Source organism: Danio rerio, chromosome 3, assembly GCF_049306965.1.
Source record: "Danio rerio strain Tuebingen ecotype United States chromosome 3, GRCz12tu, whole genome shotgun sequence".
In the NCBI taxonomy this organism is placed as follows: Eukaryota; Metazoa; Chordata; class Actinopteri; order Cypriniformes; family Danionidae; genus Danio; species Danio rerio.
Window position 1 is genome coordinate 37974709 of NC_133178.1, and position 20223 is coordinate 37994931.

The window sequence follows — 20223 nt, forward strand, 5'->3', positions numbered from 1 at the left end:
ATTCCAATGGCCTGATCGAGCGCTCTACTATTTGAGCTAATTTCCCTCGGTGCTGTTCATTGGCCGCTTTTTCGACGTGGTCAAAAAATAAAATAAAAGATCACATCTGCTCTGTGGTGGCCTCTTTGCCCTGCCCGCCATTTAGTCGTCAAATTACCTGGAATATCGCGCTTTTCTTTTGAAGGCCCTACCTGGTCCTGCTCCAGTAAACGTGTGAGGAGCCCTGCATGCCGAATCACGAGTTACTCAGAAACAATGCAAATTGGCACCGCCTTGGATTGACATTCTGCTATTTTCCTCCAAGGCTGTTTTTTTTTTATTCATTCTCTTCCGCCCGGGCAGCAGCATTCAGTAGCCTAAAGGTTCCATGGTGTAATGGTTAGCACTCTGGACTCTGAATCCAGCGATCCGAGTTCAAATCTCGGTGGAACCTGGCTTTTTGCCAGCACTGCTCAAAAAAGCTGGAATAGCATGCTAATCCCTTGGAGTCTGGAGAATGACAGTTAGTCTGGGCTTTGTAGTAATGTGAGCTGAAAGTGGCCGGTTAGCTCAGCTGGTTAGAGCGTGGTGCTAATAACGCCAAGGTCGCGGGTTCGAGCCCCGTATTGGCCAAACTTTTACTGTCTTAGGACTCAGAGGCATTTTAAGGCTCTGATCGGTCTCACAGACATGCATGTTGCAGGAAAGCTGAGTCAACGCAGCCGAAATAGCTCAGTTGGGAGAGCGTTAGACTGAAGATCTAAAGGTCCCTGGTTCGATCCCGGGTTTCGGCAAAGCAGTGTGGGTGTTCTGTTTTTGGCATGAGGGTCAGGTGACCGAAACTCATCCAAAAAACCTAGCTGCTTCACTCTTAAGTCCACCTGCTTCCACTTGACCAAAACGATATCCTTCTCCCAGATCAGGGGTCACCAATCCTGGTCGTGGAGGGCCGGTGTCCCTGCAGGGTTTAGCTCCATCTTGCCTCAACACACCTGCCTGGATGTTTCAAGTATACCCAGTAAGACCTTGATTAGCTTGGTCAGGTGTGTTTGATTAGGGTTGGAACTAAAATCTGCAGGACACCGGCCCTCCAGGAACAAGTTTGGTGATCACTGTCCCAGATGGTCGCTTCTGGTGATGATTCCAATGGCCTGATCGACAGCACTCTGCTATATATTTAGCGCTTTGATGTCCCACTGCGGATGCGCCACTGAATAAAAGAAAACTGTGACTTGATAGGGCTTCTGAGGTGTTGCAATGCTAAGTACTACACAGGAACCAGCAAAGCTGAACTAAGAAGTTTTGCTTTCAACCCTCAAGGTGCCGCCAGCTTTGCAATGAAGGAAATGTGAAAGGCAAGGAAACAGAAGTGGAGAATGCGGGCATCGATCCCGCTACCTCTCGCATGCTAAGCGAGCGCTCTACCACTTGAGCTAATTCCCCTCGGTGCCATAAATTGGCCGATTTTTCGACGTGGTCAAAAAATATAATAAAAGATCACATCTGCTCTGTGGTGGCCTCTTTGCCCTGCCCGCCATTTAGTCGTCAAATTACCTGGAATATCGCGCTTTTCTTTTGAAGGCCCTACCTGGTCCTGCTCCAGTAAACGTGTGAGGAGCCCTGCATGCCGAATGACGAGTTACTCAGAAACATTGCAAATTGGCACCACTTTGGATTGACATTCTGCTACTTTCCTCCAAGGCTGTTTTTTTTTTTTTTTTATTCATTCTCTTCCGCCCGGGCAGCAGCTATCAGCAATCTCGAGGTTCCATGGTGTAATGGTTAGCACTCTGGACTCTGAATCCAGCGATCCGAGTTTAAACCTAGCTGCTTCAACCTTAAGTCCACCAGCTTCCACTTGACCAAAACGCTATCCTTCTCCCAGATGGTCACGTCGCTTCTGGTGATGATTCCAATGGCCTGATCGAGCGCTCTACTATTTGAGCTAATTTCCCTCGGTGCTGTTCATTGGCCGCTTTTTCGACGTGGTCAAAAAATAAAATAAAAGATCACATCTGCTCTGTGGTGGCCTCTTTGCCCTGCCCGCCATTTAGTCGTCAAATTACCTGGAATATCGCGCTTTTCTTTTGAAGGCCCTACCTGGTCCTGCTCCAGTAAACGTGTGAGGAGCCCTGCATGCCGAATGACGAGTTACTCAGAAACAATGCAAATTGGCACCGCCTTGGATTGACATTCTGCTATTTTCCTCCAAGGCTGTTTTTTTTTTTATTCATTCTCTTCCGCCCGGGCAGCAGCATTCAGTAGCCTAAAGGTTCCATGGTGTAATGGTTAGCACTCTGGACTCTGAATCCAGCGATCCGAGTTCAAATCTCGGTGGAACCTGGCTTTTTGCCAGCACTGCTCAAAAAAGCTGGAATAGCATGCTAATCCCTTGGAGTCTGGAGAATGACAGTTAGTCTGGGCTTTGTAGTAATGTGAGCTGAAAGTGGCCGGTTAGCTCAGCTGGTTAGAGCGTGGTGCTAATAACGCCAAGGTCGTGGGCTCGAGCCCCGTATTGGCCAAACTTTTACTGTCTTAGGACTCAGAGGCATTTTAAGGCTCTGATCGGTCTCACAGACATGCATGTTGCAGGAAAGCTGAGTCAACGCAGCCGAAATAGCTCAGTTGGGAGAGCGTTAGACTGAAGATCTAAAGGTCCCTGGTTCGATCCCGGGTTTCGGCAAAGCAGTGTGGGTGTTCTGTTTTTGGCATGAGGGTCAGGTGACCGAAACTCATCCAAAAAACCTAGCTGCTTCACTCTTAAGTCCACCTGCTTCCACTTGACCAAAACGATATCCTTCTCCCAGATCAGGGGTCACCAATCCTGGTCGTGGAGGGCCGGTGTCCCTGCAGGGTTTAGCTCCATCTTGCCTCAACACACCTGCCTGGATGTTTCAAGTATACCCAGTAAGACCTTGATTAGCTTGGTCAGGTGTGTTTGATTAGGGTTGGAACTAAAATCTGCAGGACACCGGCCCTCCAGGAACAAGTTTGGTGATCACTGTCCCAGATGGTCGCTTCTGGTGATGATTCCAATGGCCTGATCGACAGCACTCTGCTATATATTTAGCGCTTTGATGTCCCACTGCGGATGCGCCACTGAATAAAAGAAAACTGTGACTTGATAGGGCTTCTGAGGTGTTGCAATGCTAAGTACTACACAGGAACCAGCAAAGCTGAACTAAGAAGTTTTGCTTTCAACCCTCAAGGTGCCGCCAGCTTTGCAATGAAGGAAATGTGAAAGGCAAGGAAACAGAAGTGGAGAATGCGGGCATCGATCCCGCTACCTCTCGCATGCTAAGCGAGCGCTCTACCACTTGAGCTAATTCCCCTCGGTGCCATAAATTGGCCGATTTTTCGACGTGGTCAAAAAATATAATAAAAGATCACATCTGCTCTGTGGTGGCCTCTTTGCCCTGCCCGCCATTTAGTCGTCAAATTACCTGGAATATCGCGCTTTTCTTTTGAAGGCCCTACCTGGTCCTGCTCCAGTAAACGTGTGAGGAGCCCTGCATGCCGAATGACGAGTTACTCAGAAACATTGCAAATTGGCACCACTTTGGATTGACATTCTGCTACTTTCCTCCAAGGCTGTTTTTTTTTTTTTTTTATTCATTCTCTTCCGCCCGGGCAGCAGCATTCAGTAGCCTAAAGGTTCCATGGTGTAATGGTTAGCACTCTGGACTCTGAATCCAGCGATCCGAGTTCAAATCTCGGTGGAACCTGGCTTTTTGCCAGCACTGCTCAAAAAAGCTGGAATAGCATGCTAATCCCTTGGAGTCTGGAGAATGACAGTTAGTCTGGGCTTTGTAGTAATGTGAGCTGAAAGTGGCCGGTTAGCTCAGCTGGTTAGAGCGTGGTGCTAATAACGCCAAGGTCGCGGGTTCGAGCCCCGTATTGGCCAAACTTTTACTGTCTTAGGACTCAGAGGCATTTTAAGGCTCTGATCGGTCTCACAGACATGCATGTTGCAGGAAAGCTGAGTCAACGCAGCCGAGATAGCTCAGTTGGGAGAGCATTAGACTGAAGATCTAAAGGTCCCTGGTTCGATCCCGGGTTTCGGCAAAGCAGTGTGGGTGTTCTGTTTTTGGCATGAGGGTCAGGTGACCGAAACTCATCCAAAAAACCTAGCTGCTTCACTCTTAAGTCCACCTGCTTCCACTTGACCAAAACGATATCCTTCTCCCAGATCAGGGGTCACCAATCCTGGTCGTGGAGGGCCGGTGTCCCTGCAGGGTTTAGCTCCATCTTGCCTCAACACACCTGCCTGGATGTTTCAAGTATACCCAGTAAGACCTTGATTAGCTTGGTCAGGTGTGTTTGATTAGGGTTGGAACTAAAATCTGCAGGACACCGGCCCTCCAGGAACAAGTTTGGTGATCACTGTCCCAGATGGTCGCTTCTGGTGATGATTCCAATGGCCTGATCGACAGCACTCTGCTATATATTTAGCGCTTTGATGTCCCACTGCGGATGCGCCACTGAATAAAAGAAAACTGTGACTTGATAGGGCTTCTGAGGTGTTGCAATGCTAAGTACTACACAGGAACCAGCAAAGCTGAACTAAGAAGTTTTGCTTTCAACCCTCAAGGTGCCGCCAGCTTTGCAATGAAGGAAATGTGAAAGGCAAGGAAACAGAAGTGGAGAATGCGGGCATCGATCCCGCTACCTCTCGCATGCTAAGCGAGCGCTCTACCACTTGAGCTAATTCCCCTCGGTGCCATAAATTGGCCGATTTTTCGACGTGGTCAAAAAATATAATAAAAGATCACATCTGCTCTGTGGTGGCCTCTTTGCCCTGCCCGCCATTTAGTCGTCAAATTACCTGGAATATCGCGCTTTTCTTTTGAAGGCCCTACCTGGTCCTGCTCCAGTAAACTTGTGAGGAGCCCTGCATGCCGAATGACGAGTTACTCAGAAACATTGCAAATTGGCACCACTTTGGATTGACATTCTGCTACTTTCCTCCAAGGCTGTTTTTTTTTTTTTTTTATTCATTCTCTTCCGCCCGGGCAGCAGCTATCAGCAATCTCGAGGTTCCATGGTGTAATGGTTAGCACTCTGGACTCTGAATCCAGCGAACCGAGTTTAAACCTAGCTGCTTCAACCTTAAGTCCACCAGCTTCCACTTGACCAAAACGCTATCCTTGTCCCAGATGGTCACATCGCTTCTGGTGATGATTCCAATGGCCTGATCGAGCGCTCTACTATTTGAGCTAATTTCCCTCGGTGCTGTTCATTGGCCGCTTTTTCGACGTGGTCAAAAAATAAAATAAAAGATCACATCTGCTCTGTGGTGGCCTCTTTGCCCTGCCCGCCATTTAGTCGTCAAATTACCTGGAATATCGCGCTTTTCTTTTGAAGGCCCTACCTGGTCCTGCTCCAGTAAACGTGTGAGGAGCCCTGCATGCCGAATCACGAGTTACTCAGAAACAATGCAAATTGGCACCGCCTTGGATTGACATTCTGCTATTTTCCTCCAAGGCTGTTTTTTTTTTTTTATTCATTCTCTTCCGCCCGGGCAGCAGCATTCAGTAGCCTAAAGGTTCCATGGTGTAATGGTTAGCACTCTGGACTCTGAGTCCAGCGATCCGAGTTCAAATCTCGTTGGAACCTGGCTTTTTGCCAGCACTGCTCAAAAAAGCTGGAATAGCATGCTAATCCCTTGGAGTCTGGAGAATGACAGTTAGTCTGGGCTTTGTAGTAATGTGAGCTGAAAGTGGCCGGTTAGCTCAGCTGGTTAGAGCGTGGTGCTAATAACGCCAAGGTCGCGGGTTCGAGCCCCGTATTGGCCAAACTTTTACTGTCTTAGGACTCAGAGGCATTTTAAGGCTCTGATCGGTCTCACAGACATGCATGTTGCAGGAAAGCTGAGTCAACGCAGCCGAAATAGCTCAGTTGGGAGAGCGTTAGACTGAAGATCTAAAGGTCCCTGGTTCGATCCCGGGTTTCGGCAAAGCAGTGTGGGTGTTCTGTTTTTGGCATGAGGGTCAGGTGACCGAAACTCATCCAAAAAACCTAGCTGCTTCACTCTTAAGTCCACCTGCTTCCACTTGACCAAAACGATATCCTTCTCCCAGATCAGGGGTCACCAATCCTGGTCGTGGAGGGCCGGTGTCCCTGCAGGGTTTAGCTCCATCTTGCCTCAACACACCTGCCTGGATGTTTCAAGTATACCCAGTAAGACCTTGATTAGCTTGGTCAGGTGTGTTTGATTAGGGTTGGAACTAAAATCTGCAGGACACCGGCCCTCCAGGAACAAGTTTGGTGATCACTGTCCCAGATGGTCGCTTCTGGTGATGATTCCAATGGCCTGATCGACAGCACTCTGCTATATATTTAGCGCTTTGATGTCCCACTGCGGATGCGCCACTGAATAAAAGAAAACTGTGACTTGATAGGGCTTCTGAGGTGTTGCAATGCTAAGTACTACACAGGAACCAGCAAAGCTGAACTAAGAAGTTTTGCTTTCAACCCTCAAGGTGCCGCCAGCTTTGCAATGAAGGAAATGTGAAAGGCAAGGAAACAGAAGTGGAGAATGCGGGCATCGATCCCGCTACCTCTCGCATGCTAAGCGAGCGCTCTACCACTTGAGCTAATTCCCCTCGGTGCCATAAATTGGCCGATTTTTCGACGTGGTCAAAAAATATAATAAAAGATCACATCTGCTCTGTGGTGGCCTCTTTGCCCTGCCCGCCATTTAGTCGTCAAATTACCTGGAATATCGCGCTTTTCTTTTGAAGGCCCTACCTGGTCCTGCTCCAGTAAACTTGTGAGGAGCCCTGCATGCCGAATGACGAGTTACTCAGAAACATTGCAAATTGGCACCACTTTGGATTGACATTCTGCTACTTTCCTCCAAGGCTGTTTTTTTTTTTTTTTATTCATTCTCTTCCGCCCGGGCAGCAGCTATCAGCAATCTCGAGGTTCCATGGTGTAATGGTTAGCACTCTGGACTCTGAATCCAGCGAACCGAGTTTAAACCTAGCTGCTTCAACCTTAAGTCCACCAGCTTCCACTTGACCAAAACGCTATCCTTGTCCCAGATGGTCACATCGCTTCTGGTGATGATTCCAATGGCCTGATCGAGCGCTCTACTATTTGAGCTAATTTCCCTCGGTGCTGTTCATTGGCCGCTTTTTCGACGTGGTCAAAAAATAAAATAAAAGATCACATCTTCTCTGTGGTGGCCTCTTTGCCCTGCCCGCCATTTAGTCGTCAAATTACCTGGAATATCGCGCTTTTCTTTTGAAGGCCCTACCTGGTCCTGCTCCAGTAAACGTGTGAGGAGCCCTGCATGCCGAATCACGAGTTACTCAGAAACAATGCAAATTGGCACCGCCTTGGATTGACATTCTGCTATTTTCCTCCAAGGCTGTTTTTTTTTTTTTATTCATTCTCTTCCGCCCGGGCAGCAGCATTCAGTAGCCTAAAGGTTCCATGGTGTAATGGTTAGCACTCTGGACTCTGAGTCCAGCGATCCGAGTTCAAATCTCGTTGGAACCTGGCTTTTTGCCAGCACTGCTCAAAAAAGCTGGAATAGCATGCTAATCCCTTGGAGTCTGGAGAATGACAGTTAGTCTGGGCTTTGTAGTAATGTGAGCTGAAAGTGGCCGGTTAGCTCAGCTGGTTAGAGCGTGGTGCTAATAACGCCAAGGTCGCGGGTTCGAGCCCCGTATTGGCCAAACTTTTACTGTCTTAGGACTCAGAGGCATTTTAAGGCTCTGATCGGTCTCACAGACATGCATGTTGCAGGAAAGCTGAGTCAACGCAGCCGAAATAGCTCAGTTGGGAGAGCGTTAGACTGAAGATCTAAAGGTCCCTGGTTCGATCCCGGGTTTCGGCAAAGCAGTGTGGGTGTTCTGTTTTTGGCATGAGGGTCAGGTGACCGAAACTCATCCAAAAAACCTAGCTGCTTCACTCTTAAGTCCACCTGCTTCCACTTGACCAAAACGATATCCTTCTCCCAGATCAGGGGTCACCAATCCTGGTCGTGGAGGGCCGGTGTCCCTGCAGGGTTTAGCTCCATCTTGCCTCAACACACCTGCCTGGATGTTTCAAGTATACCCAGTAAGACCTTGATTAGCTTGGTCAGGTGTGTTTGATTAGGGTTGGAACTAAAATCTGCAGGACACCGGCCCTCCAGGAACAAGTTTGGTGATCACTGTCCCAGATGGTCGCTTCTGGTGATGATTCCAATGGCCTGATCGACAGCACTCTGCTATATATTTAGCGCTTTGATGTCCCACTGCGGATGCGCCACTGAATAAAAGAAAACTGTGACTTGATAGGGCTTCTGAGGTGTTGCAATGCTAAGTACTACACAGGAACCAGCAAAGCTGAACTAAGAAGTTTTGCTTTCAACCCTCAAGGTGCCGCCAGCTTTGCAATGAAGGAAATGTGAAAGGCAAGGAAACAGAAGTGGAGAATGCGGGCATCGATCCCGCTACCTCTCGCATGCTAAGCGAGCGCTCTACCACTTGAGCTAATTCCCCTCGGTGCCATAAATTGGCCGATTTTTCGACGTGGTCAAAAAATATAATAAAAGATCACATCTGCTCTGTGGTGGCCTCTTTGCCCTGCCCGCCATTTAGTCGTCAAATTACCTGGAATATCGCGCTTTTCTTTTGAAGGCCCTACCTGGTCCTGCTCCAGTAAACGTGTGAGGAGCCCTGCATGCCGAATGACGAGTTACTCAGAAACATTGCAAATTGGCACCACTTTGGATTGACATTCTGCTACTTTCCTCCAAGGCTGTTTTTTTTTTTTTTATTCATTCTCTTCCGCCCGGGCAGCAGCTATCAGCAATCTTGAGGTTCCATGGTGTAATGGTTAGCACTCTGGACTCTGAATCCAGCGATCCGAGTTTAAACCTAGCTGCTTCAACCTTAAGTCCACCAGCTTCCACTTGACCAAAACGCTATCCTTGTCCCAGATGGTCACGTCGCTTCTGGTGATGATTCCAATGGCCTGATCGAGCGCTCTACTATTTGAGCTAATTTCCCTCGGTGCTGTTCATTGGCCGCTTTTTCGACGTGGTCAAAAAATAAAATAAAAGATCACATCTGCTCTGTGGTGGCCTCTTTGCCCTGCCCGCCATTTAGTCGTCAAATTACCTGGAATATCGCGCTTTTCTTTTGAAGGCCCTACCTGGTCCTGCTCCAGTAAACGTGTGAGGAGCCCTGCATGCCGAATCACGAGTTACTCAGAAACAATGCAAATTGGCACCGCCTTGGATTGACATTCTGCTATTTTCCTCCAAGGCTGTTTTTTTTTTTATTCATTCTCTTCCGCCCGGGCAGCAGCATTCAGTAGCCTCAAGGTTCCATGGTGTAATGGTTAGCACTCTGGACTCTGAATCCAGCGATCCGAGTTCAAATCTCGGTGGAACCTGGCTTTTTGCCAGCACTGCTCAAAAAAGCTGGAATAGCATGCTAATCCCTTGGAGTCTGGAGAATGACAGTTAGTCTGGGCTTTGTAGTAATGTGAGCTGAAAGTGGCCGGTTAGCTCAGCTGGTTAGAGCGTGGTGCTAATAACGCCAAGGTCGCGGGTTCGAGCCCCGTATTGGCCAAACTTTTACTGTCTTAGGACTCAGAGGCATTTTAAGGCTCTGATCGGTCTCACAGACATGCATGTTGCAGGAAAGCTGAGTCAATGCAGCCGAAATAGCTCAGTTGGGAGAGCGTTAGACTGAAGATCTAAAGGTCCCTGGTTCGATCCTGGGTTTCGGCAAAGCAGTGTGGGTGTTCTGTTTTTGGCATGAGGGTCAGGTGACCGAAACTCATCCAAAAAACCTAGCTGCTTCACTCTTAAGTCCACCTGCTTCCACTTGACCAAAACGATATCCTTCTCCCAGATCAGGCTTCACCAATCCTGGTCGTGGAGGGCCGGTGTCCCTGCAGGGTTTAGCTCCATCTTGCCTCAACACACCTGCCTGGATGTTTCAAGTATACCCAGTAAGACCTTGATTAGCTTGGTCAGGTGTGTTTGATTAGGGTTGGAACTAAAATCTGCAGGACACCGGCCCTCCAGGAACAAGTTTGGTGATCACTGTCCCAGATGGTCGCTTCTGGTGATGATTCCAATGGCCTGATCGACAGCACTCTGCTATATATTTAGCGCTTTGATGTCCCACTGCGGATGCGCCACTGAATAAAAGAAAACTGTGACTTGATAGGGCTTCTGAGGTGTTGCAATGCTAAGTACTACACAGGAACCAGCAAAGCTGAACTAAGAAGTTTTGCTTTCAACCCTCAAGGTGCCGCCAGCTTTGCAATGAAGGAAATGTGAAAGGCAAGGAAACAGAAGTGGAGAATGCGGGCATCGATCCCGCTACCTCTCGCATGCTAAGCGAGCGCTCTACCACTTGAGCTAATTCCCCTCGGTGCCATAAATTGGCCGATTTTTCGACGTGGTCAAAAAATATAATAAAAGATCACATCTGCTCTGTGGTGGCCTCTTTGCCCTGCCCGCCATTTAGTCGTCAAATTACCTGGAATATCGCGCTTTTCTTTTGAAGGCCCTACCTGGTCCTGCTCCAGTAAACGTGTGAGGAGCCCTGCATGCCGAATGACGAGTTACTCAGAAACATTGCAAATTGGCACCACTTTGGATTGACATTCTGCTACTTTCCTCCAAGGCTGTTTTTTTTTTTTTTTATTCATTCTCTTCCGCCCGGGCAGCAGCTATCAGCAATCTCGAGGTTCCATGGTGTAATGGTTAGCACTCTGGACTCTGAATCCAGCAAACCGAGTTTAAACCTAGCTGCTTCAACCTTAAGTCCACCAGCTTCCACTTGACCAAAACGCTATCCTTGTCCCAGATGGTCACGTCGCTTCTGGTGATGATTCCAATGGCCTGATCGAGCGCTCTACTATTTGAGCTAATTTCCCTCGGTGCTGTTCATTGGCCGCTTTTTCGACGTGGTCAAAAAATAAAATAAAAGATCACATCTGCTCTGTGGTGGCCTCTTTGCCCTGCCCGCCATTTAGTCGTCAAATTACCTGGAATATCGCGCTTTTCTTTTGAAGGCCCTACCTGGTCCTGCTCCAGTAAACGTGTGAGGAGCCCTGCATGCCGAATCACGAGTTACTCAGAAACAATGCAAATTGGCACCGCCTTGGATTGACATTCTGCTATTTTCCTCCAAGGCTGTTTTTTTTTTTTTATTCATTCTCTTCCGCCCGGGCAGCAGCATTCAGTAGCCTAAAGGTTCCATGGTGTAATGGTTAGCACTCTGGACTCTGAGTCCAGCGATCCGAGTTCAAATCTCGGTGGAACCTGGCTTTTTGCCAGCACTGCTCAAAAAAGCTGGAATAGCATGCTAATCCCTTGGAGTCTGGAGAATGACAGTTAGTCTGGGCTTTGTAGTAATGTGAGCTGAAAGTAGCTGGTTAGAGCGTGGTGCTAATAACACCAAGGTCGCGGGTTCGAGCCCCGTATTGGCCAAACTTTTACTGTCTTAGGACTCAGAGGCATTTTAAGGCTCTGATCGGTCTCACAGACATGCATGTTGCAGGAAAGCTGAGTCAACGCAGCCGAAATAGCTCAGTTGGGAGAGCGTTAGACTGAAGATCTAAAGGTCCCTGGTTCGATCCCGGGTTTCGGCAAAGCAGTGTGGGTGTTCTGTTTTTGGCATGAGGGTCAGGTGACCGAAACTCATCCAAAAAACCTAGCTGCTTCACTCTTAAGTCCACCTGCTTCCACTTGACCAAAACGATATCCTTCTCCCAGATCAGGGGTCACCAATCCTGGTCGTGGAGGACCGGTGTCCCTGCAGGGTTTAGCTCCATCTTGCCTCAACACACCTGCCTGGATGTTTCAAGTATACCCAGTAAGACCTTGATTAGCTTGGTCAGGTGTGTTTGATTAGGGTTGGAACTAAAATCTGCAGGACACCGGCCCTCCAGGAACAAGTTTGGTGATCACTGTCCCAGATGGTCGCTTCTGGTGATGATTCCAATGGCCTGATCGACAGCACTCTGCTATATATTTAGCGCTTTGATGTCCCACTGCGGATGCGCCACTGAATAAAAGAAAACTGTGACTTGATAGGGCTTCTGAGGTGTTGCAATGCTAAGTACTACACAGGAACCAGCAAAGCTGAACTAAGAAGTTTTGCTTTCAACCCTCAAGGTGCCGCCAGCTTTGCAATGAAGGAAATGTGAAAGGCAAGGAAACAGAAGTGGAGAATGCGGGCATCGATCCCGCTACCTCTCGCATGCTAAGCGAGCGCTCTACCACTTGAGCTAATTCCCCTCGGTGCCAAAAATTGGCCGCTTTTTCGACGTGGTCAAAAAATATAATAAAAGATCACATCTGCTCTGTGGTGGCCTCTTTGCCCTGCCCGCCATTTAGTCGTCAAATTACCTGGAATATCGTGCTTTTCTTTTGAAGGCCCTACCTGGTCCTGCTCCAGTAAACGTGTGAGGAGCCCTGCATGCCGAATGACGAGTTACTCAGAAACAATGCAAATTGGCACCACTTTGGAATGACATTCTGCTACTTTCCTCCAAGGCTTTTTTTTTTTTTTTATTCATTCTCTTCCACCCGGGCAGCAGCAATCAGCAATCTCGAGGTTCCATGGTGTAATGGTTAGCACTCTGGACTCTGATTCCAGCGATCCGAGTTTAAACCTAGCTGCTTCAACCTTAAGTCCACCAGCTTCCACTTGACCAAAACGCTATCCTACTCCCAGATGGTCACTACGCTTCTGGTGATGATTCCAATGGCCTGATCGAGCGCTCTACTATTTGAGCTAATTTCCCTCGGTGCTGTTCATTGGCCGCTTTTTCGACGTGGTCAAAAAATATAATAAAAGATCACATCTGCTCTGTGGTGGCCTCTTTGCCCTGCCCGCCATTTAGTCGTCAAATTACCTGGAATATCGCGCTTTTCTTTTGAAGGCCCTACCTGGTCCTGCTCCAGTAAACGTGTGAGGAGCCCTGCATGCCGAATCACAAGTTACTCAGAAACAATGCAAATTGACACCGCCTTGGATTGACATTCTGCTATTTTCCTCCAAGGCTGTTTTTTTTTTTTTATTCATTCTCTTCCGCCCGGGCAGCAGCATTCAGTAGCCTAAAGGTTCCATGGTGTAATGGTTAGCACTCTGGACTCTGAATCCAGTGATCCGAGTTCAAATCTCGGTGGAACCTGGCTTTTTGCCAGCACTGCTCAAAAAAGCTGGAATAGCATGCTAATACCTTGGAGTCTGGAGAATGACAGTTAGTCTGGGCTTTGTAGTAATGTGAGCTGAAAGTGGCCGGTTAGCTCAGCTGGTTAGAGCGTGGTGCTAATAACGCCAAGGTCGCGGGTTCGAGCCCCGTATTGGCCAAACTTTTACTGTCTTAGGACTCAGAGGCATTTTAAGGCTCTGATCGGTCTCACAGACATGCATGTTGCAGGAAAGCTGAGTCAACGCAGCCGAAATAGCTCAGTTGGGAGAGCGTTAGACTGAAGATCTAAAGGTCCCTGGTTTGATCCCGGGTTTCGGCAAAGCAGTGTGGTAGTTCTGTTTTTGGCATGAGGGTCAGATGACCGAAACTCATCCAAAAAACCTAGCTGCTTCACTCTTAAGTCCACCTGCTTCCACTTGACCAAAACGATATCCTTCTCCCAGATCAGGGGTCACCAATCCTGGTCGTGGAGGGCCGGTGTCCCTGCAGGGTTTAGCTCCATCTTGCCTCAACACACCTGCCTGGATGTTTCAAGTATACCCAGTAAGACCTTGATTAGCTTGGTCAGGTGTGTTTGATTAGGGTTGGAACTAAAATCTGCAGGACACCGGCCCTCCAGGAACAAGTTTGGTGATCACTGTCCCAGATGGTCGCTTCTGGTGATGATTCCAATGGCCTGATCGACAGCACTCTGCTATATATTTAGCGCTTTGATGTCCCACTGCGGATGCGCCACTGAATAAAAGAAAACTGTGACTTGATAGGGCTTCTGAGGTGTTGCAATGCTAAGTACTACACAGGAACCAGCAAAGCTGAACTAAGAAGTTTTGCTTTCAACCCTCAAGGTGCCGCCAGCTTTGCAATGAAGGAAATGTGAAAGGCAAGGAAACAGAAGTGGAGAATGCGGGCATCGATCCCGCTACCTCTCGCATGCTAAGCGAGCGCTCTACCACTTGAGCTAATTCCCCTCGTTGCCATAAATTGGCCGATTTTTCGACGTGGTCAAAAAATATAATAAAAGATCACATCTGCTCTGTGGTGGCCTCTTTGCCCTGCCCGCCATTTAGTCGTCAAATTACCTGGAATATCGCGCTTTTCTTTTGAAGGCCCTACCTGGTCCTGCTCCAGTAAACGTGTGAGGAGCCCTGCATGCCGAATGACGAGTTACTCAGAAACATTGCAAATTGGCACCACTTTGGATTGACATTCTGCTACTTTCCTCCAAGGCTGTTTTTTTTTTTTTTTATTCATTCTCTTCCGCCCGGGCAGCAGCTATCAGCAATCTCGAGGTTCCATGGTGTAATGGTTAGCACTCTGGACTCTGAATCCAGCGATCCGAGTTTAAACCTAGCTGCTTCAACCTTAAGTCCACCAGCTTCCACTTGACCAAAACGCTATCCTTCTCCCAGATGGTCACGTCGCTTCTGGTGATGATTCCAATGGCCTGATCGAGCGCTCTACTATTTGAGCTAATTTCCCTCGGTGCTGTTCATTGGCCGCTTTTTCGACGTGGTCAAAAAATAAAATAAAAGATCACATCTGCTCTGTGGTGGCCTCTTTGCCCTGCCCGCCATTTAGTCGTCAAATTACCTGGAATATCGCGCTTTTCTTTTGAAGGCCCTACCTGGTCCTGCTCCAGTAAACGTGTGAGGAGCCCTGCATGCCGAATCACGAGTTACTCAGAAACAATGCAAATTGGCACCGCCTTGGATTGACATTCTGCTATTTTCCTCCAAGGCTGTTTTTTTTTTTATTCATTCTCTTCCGCCCGGGCAGCAGCATTCAGTAGCCTAAAGGTTCCATGGTGTAATGGTTAGCACTCTGGACTCTGAATCCAGCGATCCGAGTTCAAATCTCGGTGGAACCTGGCTTTTTGCCAGCACTGCTCAAAAAAGCTGGAATAGCATGCTAATCCCTTGGAGTCTGGAGAATGACAGTTAGTCTGGGCTTTGTAGTAATGTGAGCTGAAAGTGGCCGGTTAGCTCAGCTGGTTAGAGCGTGGTGCTAATAACGCCAAGGTCGCGGGTTCGAGCCCCGTATTGGCCAAACTTTTACTGTCTTAGGACTCAGAGGCATTTTAAGGCTCTGATCGGTCTCACAGACATGCATGTTGCAGGAAAGCTGAGTCAACGCAGCCGAAATAGCTCAGTTGGGAGAGCGTTAGACTGAAGATCTAAAGGTCCCTGGTTCGATCCCGGGTTTCGGCAAAGCAGTGTGGGTGTTCTGTTTTTGGCATGAGGGTCAGGTGACCGAAACTCATCCAAAAAACCTAGCTGCTTCACTCTTAAGTCCACCTGCTTCCACTTGACCAAAACGATATCCTTCTCCCAGATCAGGGGTCACCAATCCTGGTCGTGGAGGGCCGGTGTCCCTGCAGGGTTTAGCTCCATCTTGCCTCAACACACCTGCCTGGATGTTTCAAGTATACCCAGTAAGACCTTGATTAGCTTGGTCAGGTGTGTTTGATTAGGGTTGGAACTAAAATCTGCAGGACACCGGCCCTCCAGGAACAAGTTTGGTGATCACTGTCCCAGATGGTCGCTTCTGGTGATGATTCCAATGGCCTGATCGACAGCACTCTGCTATATATTTAGCGCTTTGATGTCCCACTGCGGATGCGCCACTGAATAAAAGAAAACTGTGACTTGATAGGGCTTCTGAGGTGTTGCAATGCTAAGTACTACACAGGAACCAGCAAAGCTGAACTAAGAAGTTTTGCTTTCAACCCTCAAGGTGCCGCCAGCTTTGCAATGAAGGAAATGTGAAAGGCAAGGAAACAGAAGTGGAGAATGCGGGCATCGATCCCGCTACCTCTCGCATGCTAAGCGAGCGCTCTACCACTTGAGCTAATTCCCCTCGGTGCCATAAATTGGCCGATTTTTCGACGTGGTCAAAAAATATAATAAAAGATCACATCTGCTCTGTGGTGGCCTCTTTGCCCTGCCCGCCATTTAGTCGTCAAATTACCTGGAATATCGCGCTTTTCCTTTGAAGGCCCTACCTGGTCCTGCTCCAGTAAACGTGTGAGGAGCCCTGCATGCCGAATGACGAGTTACTCAGAAACATTGCAAATTGGCACCACTTTGGATTGACATTCTGCTACTTTCCTCCAAGGCTGTTTTTTTTTTTTTTTATTCATTCTCTTCCGCCCGGGCAGCAGCTATCAGCAATCTCGAGGTTCCATGGTGTAATGGTTAGCACTCTGGACTCTGAATCCAGCGATCCGAGTTTAAACCTAGCTGCTTCAACCTTAAGTCCACCAGCTTCCACTTGACCAAAACGCTATCCTTCTCCCAGATGGTCACGTCGCTTCTGGTGATGATTCCAATGGCCTGATCGAGCGCTCTACTATTTGAGCTAATTTCCCTCGGTGCTGTTCATTGGCCGCTTTTTCGACGTGGTCAAAAAATAAAATAAAAGATCACATCTGCTCTGTGGTGGCCTCTTTGCCCTGCCCGCCATTTAGTCGTCAAATTACCTGGAATATCGCGCTTTTCTTTTGAAGGCCCTACCTGGTCCTGCTCCAGTAAACGTGTGAGGAGCCCTGCATGCCGAATCACGAGTTACTCAGAAACAATGCAAATTGGCACCGCCTTGGATTGACATTCTGCTATTTTCCTCCAAGGCTGTTTTTTTTTTTATTCATTCTCTTCCGCCCGGGCAGCAGCATTCAGTAGCCTAAAGGTTCCATGGTGTAATGGTTAGCACTCTGGACTCTGAATCCAGCGATCCGAGTTCAAATCTCGGTGGAACCTGGCTTTTTGCCAGCACTGCTCAAAAAAGCTGGAATAGCATGCTAATCCCTTGGAGTCTGGAGAATGACAGTTAGTCTGGGCTTTGTAGTAATGTGAGCTGAAAGTGGCCGGTTAGCTCAGCTGGTTAGAGCGTGGTGCTAATAACGCCAAGGTCGCGGGTTCGAGCCCCGTATTGGCCAAACTTTTACTGTCTTAGGACTCAGAGGCATTTTAAGGCTCTGATCGGTCTCACAGACATGCATGTTGCAGGAAAGCTGAGTCAACGCAGCCGAAATAGCTCAGTTGGGAGAGCGTTAGACTGAAGATCTAAAGGTCCCTGGTTCGATCCCGGGTTTCGGCAAAGCAGTGTGGGTGTTCTGTTTTTGGCATGAGGGTCAGGTGACCGAAACTCATCCAAAAAACCTAGCTGCTTCACTCTTAAGTCCACCTGCTTCCACTTGACCAAAACGATATCCTTCTCCCAGATCAGGGGTCACCAATCCTGGTCGTGGAGGGCCGGTGTCCCTGCAGGGTTTAGCTCCATCTTGCCTCAACACACCTGCCTGGATGTTTCAAGTATACCCAGTAAGACCTTGATTAGCTTGGTCAGGTGTGTTTGATTAGGGTTGGAACTAAAATCTGCAGGACACCGGCCCTCCAGGAACAAGTTTGGTGATCACTGTCCCAGATGGTCGCTTCTGGTGATGATTCCAATGGCCTGATCGACAGCACTCTGCTATATATTTAGCGCTTTGATGTCCCACTGCGGATGCGCCACTGAATAAAAGAAAACTGTGACTTGATAGGGCTTCTGAGGTGTTGCAATGCTAAGTACTACACAGGAACCAGCAAAGCTGAACTAAGAAGTTTTGCTTTCAACCCTCAAGGTGCCGCCAGCTTTGCAATGAAGGAAATGTGAAAGGCAAGGAAACAGAAGTGGAGAATGCGGGCATCGATCCCGCTACCTCTCGCATGCTAAGCGAGCGCTCTACCACTTGAGCTAATTCCCCTCGGTGCCATAAATTGGCCGATTTTTCGACGTGGTCAAAAAATATAATAAAAGATCACATCTGCTCTGTGGTGGCCTCTTTGCCCTGCCCGCCATTTAGTCGTCAAATTACCTGGAATATCGCGCTTTTCCTTTGAAGGCCCTACCTGGTCCTGCTCCAGTAAACGTGTGAGGAGCCCTGCATGCCGAATGACGAGTTACTCAGAAACATTGCAAATTGGCACCACTTTGGATTGACATTCTGCTACTTTCCTCCAAGGCTGTTTTTTTTTTTTTTTATTCATTCTCTTCCGCCCGGGCAGCAGCTATCAGCAATCTCGAGGTTCCATGGTGTAATGGTTAGCACTCTGGACTCTGAATCCAGCGATCCGAGTTTAAACCTAGCTGCTTCAACCTTAAGTCCACCAGCTTCCACTTGACCAAAACGCTATCCTTCTCCCAGATGGTCACGTCGCTTCTGGTGATGATTCCAATGGCCTGATCGAGCGCTCTACTATTTGAGCTAATTTCCCTCGGTGCTGTTCATTGGCCGCTTTTTCGACGTGGTCAAAAAATAAAATAAAAGATCACATCTGCTCTGTGGTGGCCTCTTTGCCCTGCCCGCCATTTAGTCGTCAAATTACCTGGAATATCGCGCTTTTCTTTTGAAGGCCCTACCTGGTCCTGCTCCAGTAAACGTGTGAGGAGCCCTGCATGCCGAATCACGAGTTACTCAGAAACAATGCAAATTGGCACCGCCTTGGATTGACATTCTGCTATTTTCCTCCAAGGCTGTTTTTTTTTTTATTCATTCTCTTCCGCCCGGGCAGCAGCATTCAGTAGCCTAAAGGTTCCATGGTGTAATGGTTAGCACTCTGGACTCTGAATCCAGCGATCCGAGTTCAAATCTCGGTGGAACCTGGCTTTTTGCCAGCACTGCTCAAAAAAGCTGGAATAGCATGCTAATCCCTTGGAGTCTGGAGAATGACAGTTAGTCTGGGCTTTGTAGTAATGTGAGCTGAAAGTGGCCGGTTAGCTCAGCTGGTTAGAGCGTGGTGCTAATAACGCCAAGGTCGCGGGTTCGAGCCCCGTATTGGCCAAACTTTTACTGTCTTAGGACTCAGAGGCATTTTAAGGCTCTGATCGGTCTCACAGACATGCATGTTGCAGGAAAGCTGAGTCAACGCAGCCGAAATAGCTCAGTTGGGAGAGCGTTAGACTGAAGATCTAAAGGTCCCTGGTTCGATCCCGGGTTTCGGCAAAGCAGTGTGGGTGTTCTGTTTTTGGCATGAGGGTCAGGTGACCGAAACTCATCCAAAAAACCTAGCTGCTTCACTCTTAAGTCCACCTGCTTCCACTTGACCAAAACGATATCCTTCTCCCAGATCAGGGGTCACCAATCCTGGTCGTGGAGGGCCGGTGTCCCTGCAGGGTTTAGCTCCATCTTGCCTCAACACACCTGCCTGGATGTTTCAAGTATACCCAGTAAGACCTTGATTAGCTTGGTCAGGTGTGTTTGATTAGGGTTGGAACTAAAATCTGCAGGACACCGGCCCTCCAGGAACAAGTTTGGTGATCACTGTCCCAGATGGTCGCTTCTGGTGATGATTCCAATGGCCTGATCGACAGCACTCTGCTATATATTTAGCGCTTTGATGTCCCACTGCGGATGCGCCACTGAATAAAAGAAAACTGTGACTTGATAGGGCTTCTGAGGTGTTGCAATGCTAAGTACTACACAGGAACCAGCAAAGCTGAACTAAGAAGTTTTGCTTTCAACCCTCAAGGTGCCGCCAGCTTTGCAATGAAGGAAATGTGAAAGGCAAGGAAACAGAAGTGGAGAATGCGGGCATCGATCCCGCTACCTCTCGCATGCTAAGCGAGCGCTCTACCACTTGAGCTAATTCCCCTCGGTGCCATAAATTGGCCGATTTTTCGACGTGGTCAAAAAATATAATAAAAGATCACATCTGCTCTGTGGTGGCCTCTTTGCCCTGCCCGCCATTTAGTCGTCAAATTACCTGGAATATCGCGCTTTTCCTTTGAAGGCCCTACCTGGTCCTGCTCCAGTAAACGTGTGAGGAGCCCTGCATGCCGAATGACGAGTTACTCAGAAACATTGCAAATTGGCACCACTTTGGATTGACATTCTGCTACTTTCCTCCAAGGCTGTTTTTTTTTTTTTTTATTCATTCTCTTCCGCCCGGGCAGCAGCTATCAGCAATCTCGAGGTTCCATGGTGTAATGGTTAGCACTCTGGACTCTGAATCCAGCGATCCGAGTTTAAACCTAGCTGCTTCAACCTTAAGTCCACCAGCTTCCACTTGACCAAAACGCTATCCT

General features: G+C 48.4%; 43 non-coding genes across 43 annotated transcripts; 32 read left to right on the top strand and 11 right to left on the bottom strand.

Annotated features, from left to right (window-relative positions):
* The first annotated feature begins 361 nt into the window (after positions 1-361).
* Positions 362-433, top strand: trnaq-cug (transfer RNA glutamine (anticodon CUG)). Its single transcript has one exon. It is a non-coding gene; the product is annotated as a tRNA-Gln (tRNA).
* A 105-nt stretch (positions 434-538) lies between these two features.
* On the top strand, positions 539-612 carry trnai-aau (transfer RNA isoleucine (anticodon AAU)). The gene has a single exon. It is a non-coding gene; the product is annotated as a tRNA-Ile (tRNA).
* Positions 613-700: 88 nt separating this feature from the next.
* Positions 701-773, top strand: trnaf-gaa (transfer RNA phenylalanine (anticodon GAA)). Its single transcript has one exon. It is a non-coding gene; the product is annotated as a tRNA-Phe (tRNA).
* Positions 774-1349: 576 nt separating this feature from the next.
* Positions 1350-1422, bottom strand: trnaa-agc (transfer RNA alanine (anticodon AGC)). Its single transcript has one exon. It is a non-coding gene; the product is annotated as a tRNA-Ala (tRNA).
* Positions 1423-2250: 828 nt separating this feature from the next.
* trnaq-cug (transfer RNA glutamine (anticodon CUG)) lies at positions 2251-2322 on the top strand. The gene has a single exon. It is a non-coding gene; the product is annotated as a tRNA-Gln (tRNA).
* Positions 2323-2427: 105 nt separating this feature from the next.
* On the top strand, positions 2428-2501 carry trnai-aau (transfer RNA isoleucine (anticodon AAU)). The gene has a single exon. It is a non-coding gene; the product is annotated as a tRNA-Ile (tRNA).
* An 88-nt stretch (positions 2502-2589) lies between these two features.
* Positions 2590-2662, top strand: trnaf-gaa (transfer RNA phenylalanine (anticodon GAA)). Its single transcript has one exon. It is a non-coding gene; the product is annotated as a tRNA-Phe (tRNA).
* Positions 2663-3238: 576 nt separating this feature from the next.
* Positions 3239-3311, bottom strand: trnaa-agc (transfer RNA alanine (anticodon AGC)). The gene has a single exon. It is a non-coding gene; the product is annotated as a tRNA-Ala (tRNA).
* A 321-nt stretch (positions 3312-3632) lies between these two features.
* trnaq-cug (transfer RNA glutamine (anticodon CUG)) lies at positions 3633-3704 on the top strand. Its single transcript has one exon. It is a non-coding gene; the product is annotated as a tRNA-Gln (tRNA).
* A 105-nt stretch (positions 3705-3809) lies between these two features.
* On the top strand, positions 3810-3883 carry trnai-aau (transfer RNA isoleucine (anticodon AAU)). Its single transcript has one exon. It is a non-coding gene; the product is annotated as a tRNA-Ile (tRNA).
* Positions 3884-3971: 88 nt separating this feature from the next.
* trnaf-gaa (transfer RNA phenylalanine (anticodon GAA)) lies at positions 3972-4044 on the top strand. The gene has a single exon. It is a non-coding gene; the product is annotated as a tRNA-Phe (tRNA).
* Positions 4045-4620: 576 nt separating this feature from the next.
* Positions 4621-4693, bottom strand: trnaa-agc (transfer RNA alanine (anticodon AGC)). Its single transcript has one exon. It is a non-coding gene; the product is annotated as a tRNA-Ala (tRNA).
* An 830-nt stretch (positions 4694-5523) lies between these two features.
* Positions 5524-5595, top strand: trnaq-cug (transfer RNA glutamine (anticodon CUG)). Its single transcript has one exon. It is a non-coding gene; the product is annotated as a tRNA-Gln (tRNA).
* A 105-nt stretch (positions 5596-5700) lies between these two features.
* trnai-aau (transfer RNA isoleucine (anticodon AAU)) lies at positions 5701-5774 on the top strand. The gene has a single exon. It is a non-coding gene; the product is annotated as a tRNA-Ile (tRNA).
* Positions 5775-5862: 88 nt separating this feature from the next.
* On the top strand, positions 5863-5935 carry trnaf-gaa (transfer RNA phenylalanine (anticodon GAA)). The gene has a single exon. It is a non-coding gene; the product is annotated as a tRNA-Phe (tRNA).
* A 576-nt stretch (positions 5936-6511) lies between these two features.
* Positions 6512-6584, bottom strand: trnaa-agc (transfer RNA alanine (anticodon AGC)). Its single transcript has one exon. It is a non-coding gene; the product is annotated as a tRNA-Ala (tRNA).
* Positions 6585-7413: 829 nt separating this feature from the next.
* Positions 7414-7485, top strand: trnaq-cug (transfer RNA glutamine (anticodon CUG)). Its single transcript has one exon. It is a non-coding gene; the product is annotated as a tRNA-Gln (tRNA).
* Positions 7486-7590: 105 nt separating this feature from the next.
* On the top strand, positions 7591-7664 carry trnai-aau (transfer RNA isoleucine (anticodon AAU)). Its single transcript has one exon. It is a non-coding gene; the product is annotated as a tRNA-Ile (tRNA).
* An 88-nt stretch (positions 7665-7752) lies between these two features.
* On the top strand, positions 7753-7825 carry trnaf-gaa (transfer RNA phenylalanine (anticodon GAA)). Its single transcript has one exon. It is a non-coding gene; the product is annotated as a tRNA-Phe (tRNA).
* Positions 7826-8401: 576 nt separating this feature from the next.
* Positions 8402-8474, bottom strand: trnaa-agc (transfer RNA alanine (anticodon AGC)). Its single transcript has one exon. It is a non-coding gene; the product is annotated as a tRNA-Ala (tRNA).
* An 826-nt stretch (positions 8475-9300) lies between these two features.
* trnaq-cug (transfer RNA glutamine (anticodon CUG)) lies at positions 9301-9372 on the top strand. The gene has a single exon. It is a non-coding gene; the product is annotated as a tRNA-Gln (tRNA).
* A 105-nt stretch (positions 9373-9477) lies between these two features.
* trnai-aau (transfer RNA isoleucine (anticodon AAU)) lies at positions 9478-9551 on the top strand. The gene has a single exon. It is a non-coding gene; the product is annotated as a tRNA-Ile (tRNA).
* An 88-nt stretch (positions 9552-9639) lies between these two features.
* Positions 9640-9712, top strand: trnaf-gaa (transfer RNA phenylalanine (anticodon GAA)). The gene has a single exon. It is a non-coding gene; the product is annotated as a tRNA-Phe (tRNA).
* Positions 9713-10288: 576 nt separating this feature from the next.
* Positions 10289-10361, bottom strand: trnaa-agc (transfer RNA alanine (anticodon AGC)). The gene has a single exon. It is a non-coding gene; the product is annotated as a tRNA-Ala (tRNA).
* An 829-nt stretch (positions 10362-11190) lies between these two features.
* trnaq-cug (transfer RNA glutamine (anticodon CUG)) lies at positions 11191-11262 on the top strand. Its single transcript has one exon. It is a non-coding gene; the product is annotated as a tRNA-Gln (tRNA).
* Positions 11263-11516: 254 nt separating this feature from the next.
* trnaf-gaa (transfer RNA phenylalanine (anticodon GAA)) lies at positions 11517-11589 on the top strand. Its single transcript has one exon. It is a non-coding gene; the product is annotated as a tRNA-Phe (tRNA).
* Positions 11590-12165: 576 nt separating this feature from the next.
* Positions 12166-12238, bottom strand: trnaa-agc (transfer RNA alanine (anticodon AGC)). The gene has a single exon. It is a non-coding gene; the product is annotated as a tRNA-Ala (tRNA).
* An 827-nt stretch (positions 12239-13065) lies between these two features.
* Positions 13066-13137, top strand: trnaq-cug (transfer RNA glutamine (anticodon CUG)). Its single transcript has one exon. It is a non-coding gene; the product is annotated as a tRNA-Gln (tRNA).
* Positions 13138-13242: 105 nt separating this feature from the next.
* trnai-aau (transfer RNA isoleucine (anticodon AAU)) lies at positions 13243-13316 on the top strand. The gene has a single exon. It is a non-coding gene; the product is annotated as a tRNA-Ile (tRNA).
* An 88-nt stretch (positions 13317-13404) lies between these two features.
* On the top strand, positions 13405-13477 carry trnaf-gaa (transfer RNA phenylalanine (anticodon GAA)). The gene has a single exon. It is a non-coding gene; the product is annotated as a tRNA-Phe (tRNA).
* Positions 13478-14053: 576 nt separating this feature from the next.
* Positions 14054-14126, bottom strand: trnaa-agc (transfer RNA alanine (anticodon AGC)). The gene has a single exon. It is a non-coding gene; the product is annotated as a tRNA-Ala (tRNA).
* Positions 14127-14953: 827 nt separating this feature from the next.
* trnaq-cug (transfer RNA glutamine (anticodon CUG)) lies at positions 14954-15025 on the top strand. The gene has a single exon. It is a non-coding gene; the product is annotated as a tRNA-Gln (tRNA).
* Positions 15026-15130: 105 nt separating this feature from the next.
* trnai-aau (transfer RNA isoleucine (anticodon AAU)) lies at positions 15131-15204 on the top strand. Its single transcript has one exon. It is a non-coding gene; the product is annotated as a tRNA-Ile (tRNA).
* An 88-nt stretch (positions 15205-15292) lies between these two features.
* On the top strand, positions 15293-15365 carry trnaf-gaa (transfer RNA phenylalanine (anticodon GAA)). The gene has a single exon. It is a non-coding gene; the product is annotated as a tRNA-Phe (tRNA).
* Positions 15366-15941: 576 nt separating this feature from the next.
* On the bottom strand, positions 15942-16014 carry trnaa-agc (transfer RNA alanine (anticodon AGC)). The gene has a single exon. It is a non-coding gene; the product is annotated as a tRNA-Ala (tRNA).
* An 827-nt stretch (positions 16015-16841) lies between these two features.
* Positions 16842-16913, top strand: trnaq-cug (transfer RNA glutamine (anticodon CUG)). Its single transcript has one exon. It is a non-coding gene; the product is annotated as a tRNA-Gln (tRNA).
* A 105-nt stretch (positions 16914-17018) lies between these two features.
* Positions 17019-17092, top strand: trnai-aau (transfer RNA isoleucine (anticodon AAU)). Its single transcript has one exon. It is a non-coding gene; the product is annotated as a tRNA-Ile (tRNA).
* An 88-nt stretch (positions 17093-17180) lies between these two features.
* trnaf-gaa (transfer RNA phenylalanine (anticodon GAA)) lies at positions 17181-17253 on the top strand. The gene has a single exon. It is a non-coding gene; the product is annotated as a tRNA-Phe (tRNA).
* Positions 17254-17829: 576 nt separating this feature from the next.
* On the bottom strand, positions 17830-17902 carry trnaa-agc (transfer RNA alanine (anticodon AGC)). The gene has a single exon. It is a non-coding gene; the product is annotated as a tRNA-Ala (tRNA).
* An 827-nt stretch (positions 17903-18729) lies between these two features.
* Positions 18730-18801, top strand: trnaq-cug (transfer RNA glutamine (anticodon CUG)). Its single transcript has one exon. It is a non-coding gene; the product is annotated as a tRNA-Gln (tRNA).
* A 105-nt stretch (positions 18802-18906) lies between these two features.
* trnai-aau (transfer RNA isoleucine (anticodon AAU)) lies at positions 18907-18980 on the top strand. Its single transcript has one exon. It is a non-coding gene; the product is annotated as a tRNA-Ile (tRNA).
* An 88-nt stretch (positions 18981-19068) lies between these two features.
* trnaf-gaa (transfer RNA phenylalanine (anticodon GAA)) lies at positions 19069-19141 on the top strand. The gene has a single exon. It is a non-coding gene; the product is annotated as a tRNA-Phe (tRNA).
* A 576-nt stretch (positions 19142-19717) lies between these two features.
* Positions 19718-19790, bottom strand: trnaa-agc (transfer RNA alanine (anticodon AGC)). The gene has a single exon. It is a non-coding gene; the product is annotated as a tRNA-Ala (tRNA).
* Between the last annotated feature and the right edge of the window lie 433 nt (positions 19791-20223).